The following is a 10324-nucleotide window of genomic DNA, read 5'->3' as shown; positions in this document are numbered from 1 at the left end:
GGGTTGTATGTTGTATTCTCCATTATTCTTCTGCTTATAACCCACATTTTGATGGTTACATTACTGAATAGAGCGATGAATCGATTGCTTATACACCAGGAGGGATTGTTAATTAACAACTATTTTTGCACAACAACGTGGTTAAAAGTTAAAATAATTTACAATGTTAAATATAAATACATATTTATAATTTAACCAAGTTATTAAATTTGACATTCATTCCCAATCAGACGTGGACAGGAAAGGCGTGTGATCGCATTCTATTCCTGACCACGCTCGCTATTATTTTTTTTGAAAGCTTGACCAAAGACAAAAGAAAACTAAGTATAAAAACTTGACAAAAGAAAGATAAGTATAAACAAGCTAAACTATAAAAAACGAAAGAAATCTTAAAAAGAAATTAAAAAAAATAAAAATATTCAACTAATCTAACCCGAAGAAAACTAAAATCTATTAGAAAGTTATTTTTAATTATGTTTATATTTACGTTAAGGTTGAATAACTTTAAAACTTTAATGTTTTCTAATGTTTTTTACATCTGTTAATTAAAAGCAAACTTTAGTACAAATTATAGGCCTTAACTAAACAAATTGTAAAGCGATAAAAATTTAAGTATTTTAATTTACACAATTAAGACTTATCAAAGATGATAAATAATAAAATTGCATTCAAACATAGTAATAAAATACACAAGCTTTTCTATTCTAAGCTGTTCTAGAAAAATTACATTCATCGTTGGAAACAAAAATACTTTTGAAATAAATAAAAGTTTTATTTGATATTCTTTGATAATTTATTTAATAGCATTTTAAAACTTTTTTTTAAAAGCATTTAGCTTTCTGTAAAAACATTTCAAAAAAGAAAGTTTACTTTCTAATAAAATGTTTTTCACAACGCATAAGAACAACAAAAAAATAACTTTGCAATGTTTTCGACAATTAAATTTATGGTTTCATCAAAAAGTTTATTGAAACGATCGTTTTCGTTGTTTATAAAATTAACCGTACAAGCAGTGCCGTCTTAACGCATAGGCTAGGTAGGCTGCAGCCTAGGGCCCCCGATTTTTAGGGGCCCCCAAAATGTGTCTGGATTTTTTTTCAAATTTATATAAATAAAAAATTATATTTCTAAATTTTCTGAAGAAATCATAGTTTGGGGGCCCCTCGGGAATAATTTTTTTTTTGATAAGATTTTTTTAAATTATTTTTAGAAAAGTATCAGTTTTTCAGTTTGGGGGCCCCCTAGGGAATTTTTTTTTTCTTGATAAGCAAAAATGCATGCATGCGTCCGAAAATAAACATAAATTTTCCGATAAGAAGTGTTAAATACAAGCACTTAAAATATCCCATTAGATTGAATTTGAAATTGCTGTGATCAACTTAAAACATCTGTTTTGAAAAAAAGTCATTTAACATGTCTAATCGGACTTATCAAAGTGGTGCTGCAAAGAGGAAAAAAGCCGCTAAAGCAAAAGAAGACATTTCAAAATATCTTCCTTTGACATCATTTCTTTTGGTACAAAAGTCAAAGCCTGTTGTGTCCGAAGATGTATTTCTTTGTCCAACTTCAAATTTCGTAAGCATTGATAGTGCTTTGTTGCCAAATGAAATTCTAGAAATTCAACAGGAACTGGAACCAGAACAGGAGCCAGAACCAGAGCAGGAGCCAGAACCAGAGCAAGAGTCAGAACCAGCACAGGTGCCAGAACCAGTACAGGAGCCAGAACCAGCACAGGAGCCAGAATCAAATCAAATTAAAACTTATCCAAACGCAACAACAAAAACTACTCAAGAAACTGACCCAGCATTGTGGCATCAGTTATCCCAAGAAGCTCAATCATTTTGGATTTCTAATGGCCCGTCCATGTGCCAGAACAATGATGGGAACTTCAAAAATTCAAAAAGGTTGAGTTGCGGACAAAAAAGGTACTTATCAAAATCTTGCTTTAGACGTGAACTACACAATGGCGAATTTGTCAATTGTGAATGGTTCAGGTTCTAAAAGGTACAAGCAAAATAAGGTACAAGCAAAGCAAAAAACAGGTTCTGTTTTTTGCTTTGCTTGTACCTTATTCTCCAGCAAACACTCTAATTTTTCCACAACTGGATTTGATGACTGGAAAAATGCCTTAAAATGTATATCTGGACACGAGAATGGTTCTGAACATCACAAAAATATGCTTACTTACTCCAGTCGGCAGAGAGAAAGTGGCCAGCTTGACTCTGTATAATTAAAACAGTTACATAACGAACAATTGTACTGGCAAAATGTGCTGAAAAGAATTGTTGCAGTTGTAAAGTTCTTGTCATCAAGAGGATTGCCATTTCGTGGAAACAATGAAACCATTGGTTCAGAGCAAAATGGTAATTATTTAGGAACTCTTGAGTTACTTAGCCAGTTTGACCCATTCCTACATGAACACATGAAAAAACATGGAAATTCTCGAAAAGGTAATACTTCATACCTCTCCGCCAATATCTTTTTTTTTTTTTTTTTTTCTTTCTCTGTTTTAATATAATATAAGATTTTACAACTTCGTAATATAAAATTTCAATAAATAAAATAAGTAAAACAGATAGGGGCTCAAAGAAGATGAGGATGACAGTACGTTATCACAATCTTTTCATAGAGCCCCTATAACAAAATTTCAAAAAAATATCGTAATATGTTACAATATGCGTAATAAAATTTCAATAAAATATCGTAATAAAACGCGTAATTCGTTAATAAAATTGATAAGCAACCAACAAAAGTAGAAATAAAACAAAAACAGATTTATGAGAAATTATTCAAAGTATCATTAACCAAAAACGTTTCTTATATTTTAAAAATTTCTTTTTTTGTTAAAAACTTGAATGAACTTAACGAATTTACCGTACCTTTGAATCCTTTTTGAAAAGTATTCCATACTTTTGGACCTCGATATAGAATGTTGTACTCTGAATATTTGTTTATTATCCGAGGCAGTTTATATGTGTTGGTCATATTCGCTCTAAGATTATAGCTATCATTTTTATTTATTTTAAACTTGTTATTAAAGCTTATAGGAGAGATATTGTGATTATAACGATACATGAAAATTAAATGCTGGTAGATATTTATTTCAAACACATTCATCATTTTCATATCTTTCATTAAGGGCTTAGCGTGTTCACGCCTATTTTTTGAGTAAATGATTCTGCAGGCATGTTTTTGTGAATATCTGTGAGGAGTTTATATGACTAATGGGAAATAAAGTTTTGAGCGAAATAATTTCTGAATTAAAAAAAGCAAAATACTACTCAATCAGCGTTGACTCAACTCCAGACTTGTCACATGTAGATCAATTAACTTTTACAGTTCGATATGTTAAAGACTTGGCACCAGTTGAGCGTTTTTTGCAATTTGTTCCCATTCACGGGAGCTGAACATTTAGAAACAGTGGTTTTGACTTTATATTTATATTTATATTTTTTACAAGAAAATGAAATTTCAATATCTGACTGTCGTGGGTAGTCAGATATTGAAATATTTGATACGATAATGCATCAAATATGGCAGGACAGTACTCAGGCCTATAAAAGAGGATTAAAGACAAAAGTGAATCAGCATTGTTTATTCCTTGTGCTGGACATTCTTTAAATCTGGTTGGCAACAGTGCAGCTGGATGTTGTTTAGAAGCAATTATTTTTTTTGACTTTGTTCAATGCCTCTACAACTTTTTTTCTGCATCAACTCATCGTTGGCAAGTGCTTCTGTCTTTTGTTGGCAAAGGCAAAAAAATTGTCAAACAGCTTTCTGGAACTCGATGGTCAGCACGTGCAGATGCTGTGACTTGTCTGCATGACAGTTATGATGAGATTAAAAAAGCACTTGAATTTTTGATCAAGGACATAAGTCAGTCAAAAGAAACTCAAAATGATGCTCAAAATCTCATCACGAAAATAAACACTTTTGAGATTGTTTTTCTGACAATTTTCTGGAATGATATTCTTTGTCATTTTAATGAAACATCGAAGATTTTACAGAAAGAAAATTCAAACCTGGATGTTGCAGTTCGGATTCTAAAGTCATTGTTGCATTTCATTAAAGATTTGAGGAGTCAATTTGAGAATTACCAGGAAAAAGCCAAAATCTTGCTTCCAAACACTGACTACAGAGATTCTTCAAAAAGAACAAAAAAAGAAGCCAACGTATGGCCTTCTTTGATGGTGAGGCTGAAGAATTGGAATTTCAGGGAAGTTATAAATTCAAAATTGAAACATACCTTCCTGTTATTGATTCACTAACATCAAATTTAGAAAAAAGAACATCAGCATATGAGAAGATCAATGACAATTTCGGATTTCTAGTAAAAATTCAAACAATTTTCCAATGTTGAACTAAAAGACCATTGTTTAAACCTAGCACAAATTTATAAGAAGGACATAAATGAAAATGAACTTTTTTTTGAGTGCCAGCAATTTAAATATTACATTTCAAAAGATGAACATTCATTTACAGAATTTTACTCAACATTAAAAAGAGACCACTTGGAATCAACTTTTCCAAATATTGAAATTTCCCTTAGAATTTTTCTGTCAATGATGGTCTCAAATTGCACTGGCGAGCGATCATTTTCAAAACTAAAACTTATAAAAAATGAACTCCGCTCAACCATGCTGCAAGAAAGATTGAACTGTTTGTCGTTAATGTCAATTGAATCAGATGTTCTTTTAACCATTGATTTTGATGATATTATTAAAGAATTTTCAAGAAAAAAATCACGTAAACGTCACATGTAAATTTTATCATTGCTTTAATAAATGTTTCCTATTTTAGTATTTGATTTAATTTTTTTACTAAGGAAAAAGGGGGCCCCCAAATTAAGTCTAGCCTAGGGCCCCCGATGGCCTTAAGACGGCCCTGCGTACAAGGTGTTTTAAAAACGTTTACATCGTAAAAAATACACTTGTTAACTATATAGTATCTTTCAATAAACTAAATAAAAATTTTTTTTTATAGTATACAATCGTTAAAAGCAATTTCTCGCTTTATTATCTTATACTTTATTTTGCGAGTTTTTTGAAACGTTTTCAAAAATCTTAAAAGCCGCGGTAAAGTTGTCGCAAAAAAGAAATAAATGCGTGGTCAGGAATAAAGTGCGATCGCACGCCTTTCCTGTCCACGTCTGTTCCCAATCTACCCCATTAATCCTCTAAACTGTTAATTTGAAATAAAATTTATAGCTATTGATCCCACACGGCCAATTATAGTAGAAGTATGTCTTAATTGACAGACTGAAAATGATTTGTTCTTTCTACATTAAAACTTATTTATAACTTTTTAATTTAATTTCAATCACTAAAGTTTTTTTTAAATTAATTTTATTGTAAATAATTTGTTCTGTTTGGCTAATATCTTAAAACTAGTAACTGTTATCAGCTTTTCTGTTTTGGTGTTGATGTTTTTTTTAACATTTACATTTGAAAAAATATCTTTTATATATATATTTTAAATATCTTATTTAGTGTAACGATTGTAAATGAAAATAATTATCTGTTGTTGTTGTTGATGTTGTTTACTGAGAGTATTAATTGCATTATAGGCTTTGAATCATACGTATTATTACTTTGGATTAATGCTTTACTTTTAACGTGGTTTAGTTGTTGCTTAAATATGTATAACTTTAAAGTTTGGACAAGCGATAGAGTTCAAAAAAAGGTTTTTGTTGCTGATAACTTGTTGAGTTTAAAGACAAAAGATTGTTTTTATATTTACAATACTGTTATATTTAAGAAAGATTATGAAAGTTTATTGGTTTATGTAATAATATAAATATCGTTTTTTTTACAGCTCAATAAAAGTTCAACTTGATCAACCTTGTTGTGAACTCTGATGGCACAGAAATAGATAATGATGAGGTGCTATTGCACTGTGTAAATAGAGTTTTAATTATTCTAGGGTCCGAACAAAAATCTGGAAATTTGCAAATCAAAGTTGCTTTCAATAAAAAAAAACCATCATTCTTGCAAACCGTCAATATTTTATTAAATGGTATTGTGCATCATCAAATGTTGATATTGAAGGTATATAATTAATATATAACTAGCAGTAAGCAACCCGTAATACGGGTTTGTATTAATTAAATAACAATTTAAGTTGATATATTTACCGAAAAATATAAAATAACAATTTATCTATATATAAGCTACCATTATCCCAGTTTTTCCGCTATAAAAGTTTTAATTAGTTTAACGTTGTGCTCTCCTCCGTAAAAATCGGGACAATCGAAGCCTTATCTTTATAATATAATCTTTTTGGTTTTGCTCGCTTTTATTGGTCTTGGCATTTAGTAAAGACCACGTAACCTAAGATATTATGTTCTTTTTAACAACAGCAAGCGTCAGAGAAGGAAAGCCAAGTACAATTTACCAATACCTACAAAAAAAAAGATAATCTTAAACTACGAAAGCATTTTTTTACATATTTATTAATGTATTTTAGAATAAGTAAGCTTATTAATAAAGGGGAGCATTATTTTACATAATATTGTGTTCATGAATTAGTGACTCGTAAAACATTTCTTAAACATGGTCATAATCAATTATGGTACCAAAAAATACATAAGAGCTTAGTAATAACAGAGTGTTCCAATAATACTCTCCTTTATTAATAAACTTCCGTTAAACAGAGAGGAGACTGTGTTTCAAAGACACTGTGTCAAAAAAAGTAAAAATATATTATTATATTCATAACTTAAGTTATTGTTTTTAATGGCAATGGCAAAAAAATATATTATGAACTTTGGCTTAGCAGAATTGGAGGTTTACTATTTATATTTTCATATATAAAAACTTGGTAAATTATTTGGTTCTATTACAAGTTTTAATTGAACTTTAAGTGTTGTTTGACCGTTATCAGTTCTTACTGAATCTTGCAATTAAATTATTACCACCTCTCAGACTAGCCACAGCTCTGAATCTTTCAGAGCTTGCATAGTCCTGGTGAGCTTCTATGTTAAAATTTTTTCCAGGCGCAAAAACTCGGGGAAGAGTCGTATTGTACGTACCCGTTTTTTTGCTACAAAACTAATTTTTTACTTCTCTCCGAAACAGCTAAAGCTTGAAAACTTCGTAAGCAATTGCATTCGTATGTTAACGTTGTTCAAGCTACCTTCATTATTTGATTCTTATTCATTAAATGACATTCTAAAAAGTATACTTTATGAAAGTCTTGATTCCTTTATAGAAGTTTAAAACTGAAAGTTATCAATATCATATAAAAAATTAGTATTTTAATTAGTTAGTAAATTATACGTATTTGATTCATAAAGCGTTATTAAATATATTTATTAAGCCGCGTTACGGACCAACAAAATTTTTTATACACTTCGAAACGTCGTTTAACGAAAGAGCTCGTTTCGCAAGTGCGACTTCCGTAAGCACTACTTTCGTATGTAGCAAAATAGTTTTATTTAGTAATTCAACTTGCGAAATGCTACATTTCGTAAGTAGCATTTGTGAAATGAACATCGACGGTTTTTTTTGTTTCGTAAAATTCGGTACGAAAAAAAAAAATTCCTGATTCTCAATATCCTTTCAAAAGAATTTTATTTTTCCGGAATGGTACGAAATATTCCGGTTAACAACTCTACTTTAAACCTAGTTTAAAGTTCTAAAACTGCAGTGGTTTTAATTGCTTTTTGAATAAAAACAAAAGATGATAAAATTTTTTAATATTTTAACAATATTAAATATCATTCTGTATTTTATATTCGAAAAACTTGTAATTTTATTGTTTAAAGGTTTGAGTTAATAAAATTGAAAAAATAACGAGTTATAAATTTGATTTTTTTTTTTTTTTTTTTGCGTTGAATTGTTGTTTCAATAAAAAGTAGCTTAAAATTTGATATTTTAATGATAAGTTTTGTTAATAACGAATCATTAACACAAACTATGTCTAATTGTCAAGTTGGTATTTTTTTACCTAATATTACATTTTTGAGCTAAGGGCCATCCATAAAGACGTCATGCTAATACAGAGTGGGTATATATATATATATATATATATATATATATATATATATATATGTATATATATAGATATTTCCATTAATTAATAGATGTACGTGACGGAATTGGTCGCCTTACTATTGAATTTGAACAATCAGTGCTATTGCGTGTCATCATTCAACTTGCTGAACACAAATTTGCTGCCCACGGTAAGAGGAAATCTGAAGTGTATAGGGTGAAAGTACAACTTGAGCTAATAAAAAATTCTATCGAACTTTATTAAGCGTTGATATAATTTTTCAGTCTCTAAATTTATTTACTTATAACTTTTTTAATTACTTTATAAAGAGCCTCAAACCGTCGGGTGAACTTGGTGGCGAGCCCGAAAAGAGAGGCTACCATCTTAGCAGAAGTGTTTTATATACTCTGTTGATGCAAAAACGGAGGAAATTGTTTGAAGGAAAGAAACACGTCCACACAGTTCCAATCAAGTTGATGCGAACCCAAATCGATCTTCATTCAAGTCACGAAGATGATATATTTTGTACAGCAACTATAAGGAATGTGGAAGAAGTTTGGGCTTTTTTAAGCCCCGAAGATGTGTGCTTTATAAGTCAAGACAATAAAACTTGTATCCCAATTGGAATCACCGCTGCTGACAAGAGCGGTGATTCTATGTTAATGCATATGGAATATTGATTTTACTATTCTTGATCATGATTGGGTTATCCCCACAAAGCACAAGATCATCATATCTTTCCCCAGGTATTGAAATCAAACTAGATGGGCATGGAAAATTTGACGCAGTTTCCTATTTCGGTCCCACTTATATTGCTGCTCGATCTGGAAAGCATTCATCATTGACAGCGCATCGTCACAGATTGGACTTTAAAAACCTTTGACTTCTGCCAGAGTTCGATTCCATTACAAAAGACACTTCAACCATGTTGGTCAAGCAAGTGAGTTCAGGAATGGTTAATCTCTCTTGTGCGCACTAGCCAATATTTCACGCAAATTGTGAAATGTGAGGATCCCGAATGTTGCTCTTTGAAAAAGAACTCTTATTTTCTAATTATTCTTGGTCGATTTCTGCCTCCACCTATTCCAATTAGCCAGTCAGAAGACGGCTTAAAAGATTACTCATTCCAATTTTATTAACCAAATGGCTTTTGTTTTTTTGCGAGTTAGACCTGTTCGCTTTGCCGCCAAATGCAAAAGAAAGTCAATGGACGTAATCGCGATATAAGAGAGCGCGGCCTTTGCTGAATGGTTTGATAAGGATGAAATTAAAACAGAGGATCTCAGTATTCCAAATAATTCGACTATTTTAAACGAATCGGACTGCCCTATTCCAATCATATCATTTGGCGATTATTTAAAAAACCCTTGGATGGACGAAGAGTGAGACAAGTTCCTAGGACACACTTTGATTAAATTTAATATATAGAATATAAGTAGTATAACAGACTTTTTTTTTTCCAGGGAGGCCTACAAGAACAAACAACTAAAACAAACGTAGAAATACTCAATAAGCTACTGAATGATATTCAAACGCAGATAATTCATAATAATGTAATTCATATAAAAATTTCAATAGAAATGCATAAATTAAAAACGAATTTTGTTTAAAAAAAAAAGTGAGAAGGTTGGGGGGCACTTTTATGACATCCTTTTTAAGTGGAGGGGGGTGAGGGGGGTATTGAAAAAAAGGACAACCAGTGGCAAAGGAAGGGAGGGGGCGGGGGGAGGGGGGGGCAAAATTGTCTGAAAAATGGTGACGTCGTTTATGGACAGACCCTAATCTAAAGTGCTCATATTACCAAATGGCCTGGGCAATATGAGCACTTTAATTACTTTTGTGTTAACTCAGTGTTTTTATAAAAAAAATTTCGGGTGCCGAAAGTTGTTCATGTTGATCATGAGTAGTGGAATTAAATATGTTGAAACATAATATTAAATACTATTATTTTAAAACATATTAAATTTAAATATGTTAAAACGTATTTAACTTTTCAAATGAAAAAAAAAATCAAGGAAAAGATGCATTGTCGGGTAATCGAACCCCGGTCCCGCGCGTGGCAGGCGAGAATTCTACCACTGAACCAACAATGCCTTGTCGTATTAGAAAAGTTTTATTATATATATATATATATATATATATATATATACATATATATATATATATATATATATATATATATATATATATATATATATATATATATATATATATATATATATATATATATATATATATATATATATATAAATATTGTTTATTTTGTTATGCGCTTGCGTTCATCAAATTTATTAATATAAAGATCTATAAATATATATATTTATAAATTTTA

The 10324-nt window shown here is 30.4% G+C and overlaps 1 non-coding gene across 1 annotated transcript; it reads right to left on the bottom strand.

The window, feature by feature from the left end:
- Positions 1-10014: 10014 nt before the first annotated feature.
- On the bottom strand, positions 10015-10085 carry trnag-gcc (transfer RNA glycine (anticodon GCC)). The gene has a single exon. It is a non-coding gene; the product is annotated as a tRNA-Gly (tRNA).
- Between the last annotated feature and the right edge of the window lie 239 nt (positions 10086-10324).

This window comes from Hydra vulgaris, chromosome 08 (genome assembly GCF_038396675.1).
Source record: "Hydra vulgaris chromosome 08, alternate assembly HydraT2T_AEP".
Taxonomy (NCBI): Eukaryota; Metazoa; Cnidaria; class Hydrozoa; order Anthoathecata; family Hydridae; genus Hydra; species Hydra vulgaris.
Note: the sequence above shows the minus strand (reverse complement) of the source record. Positions and strands in the feature narration are given on the sequence as shown.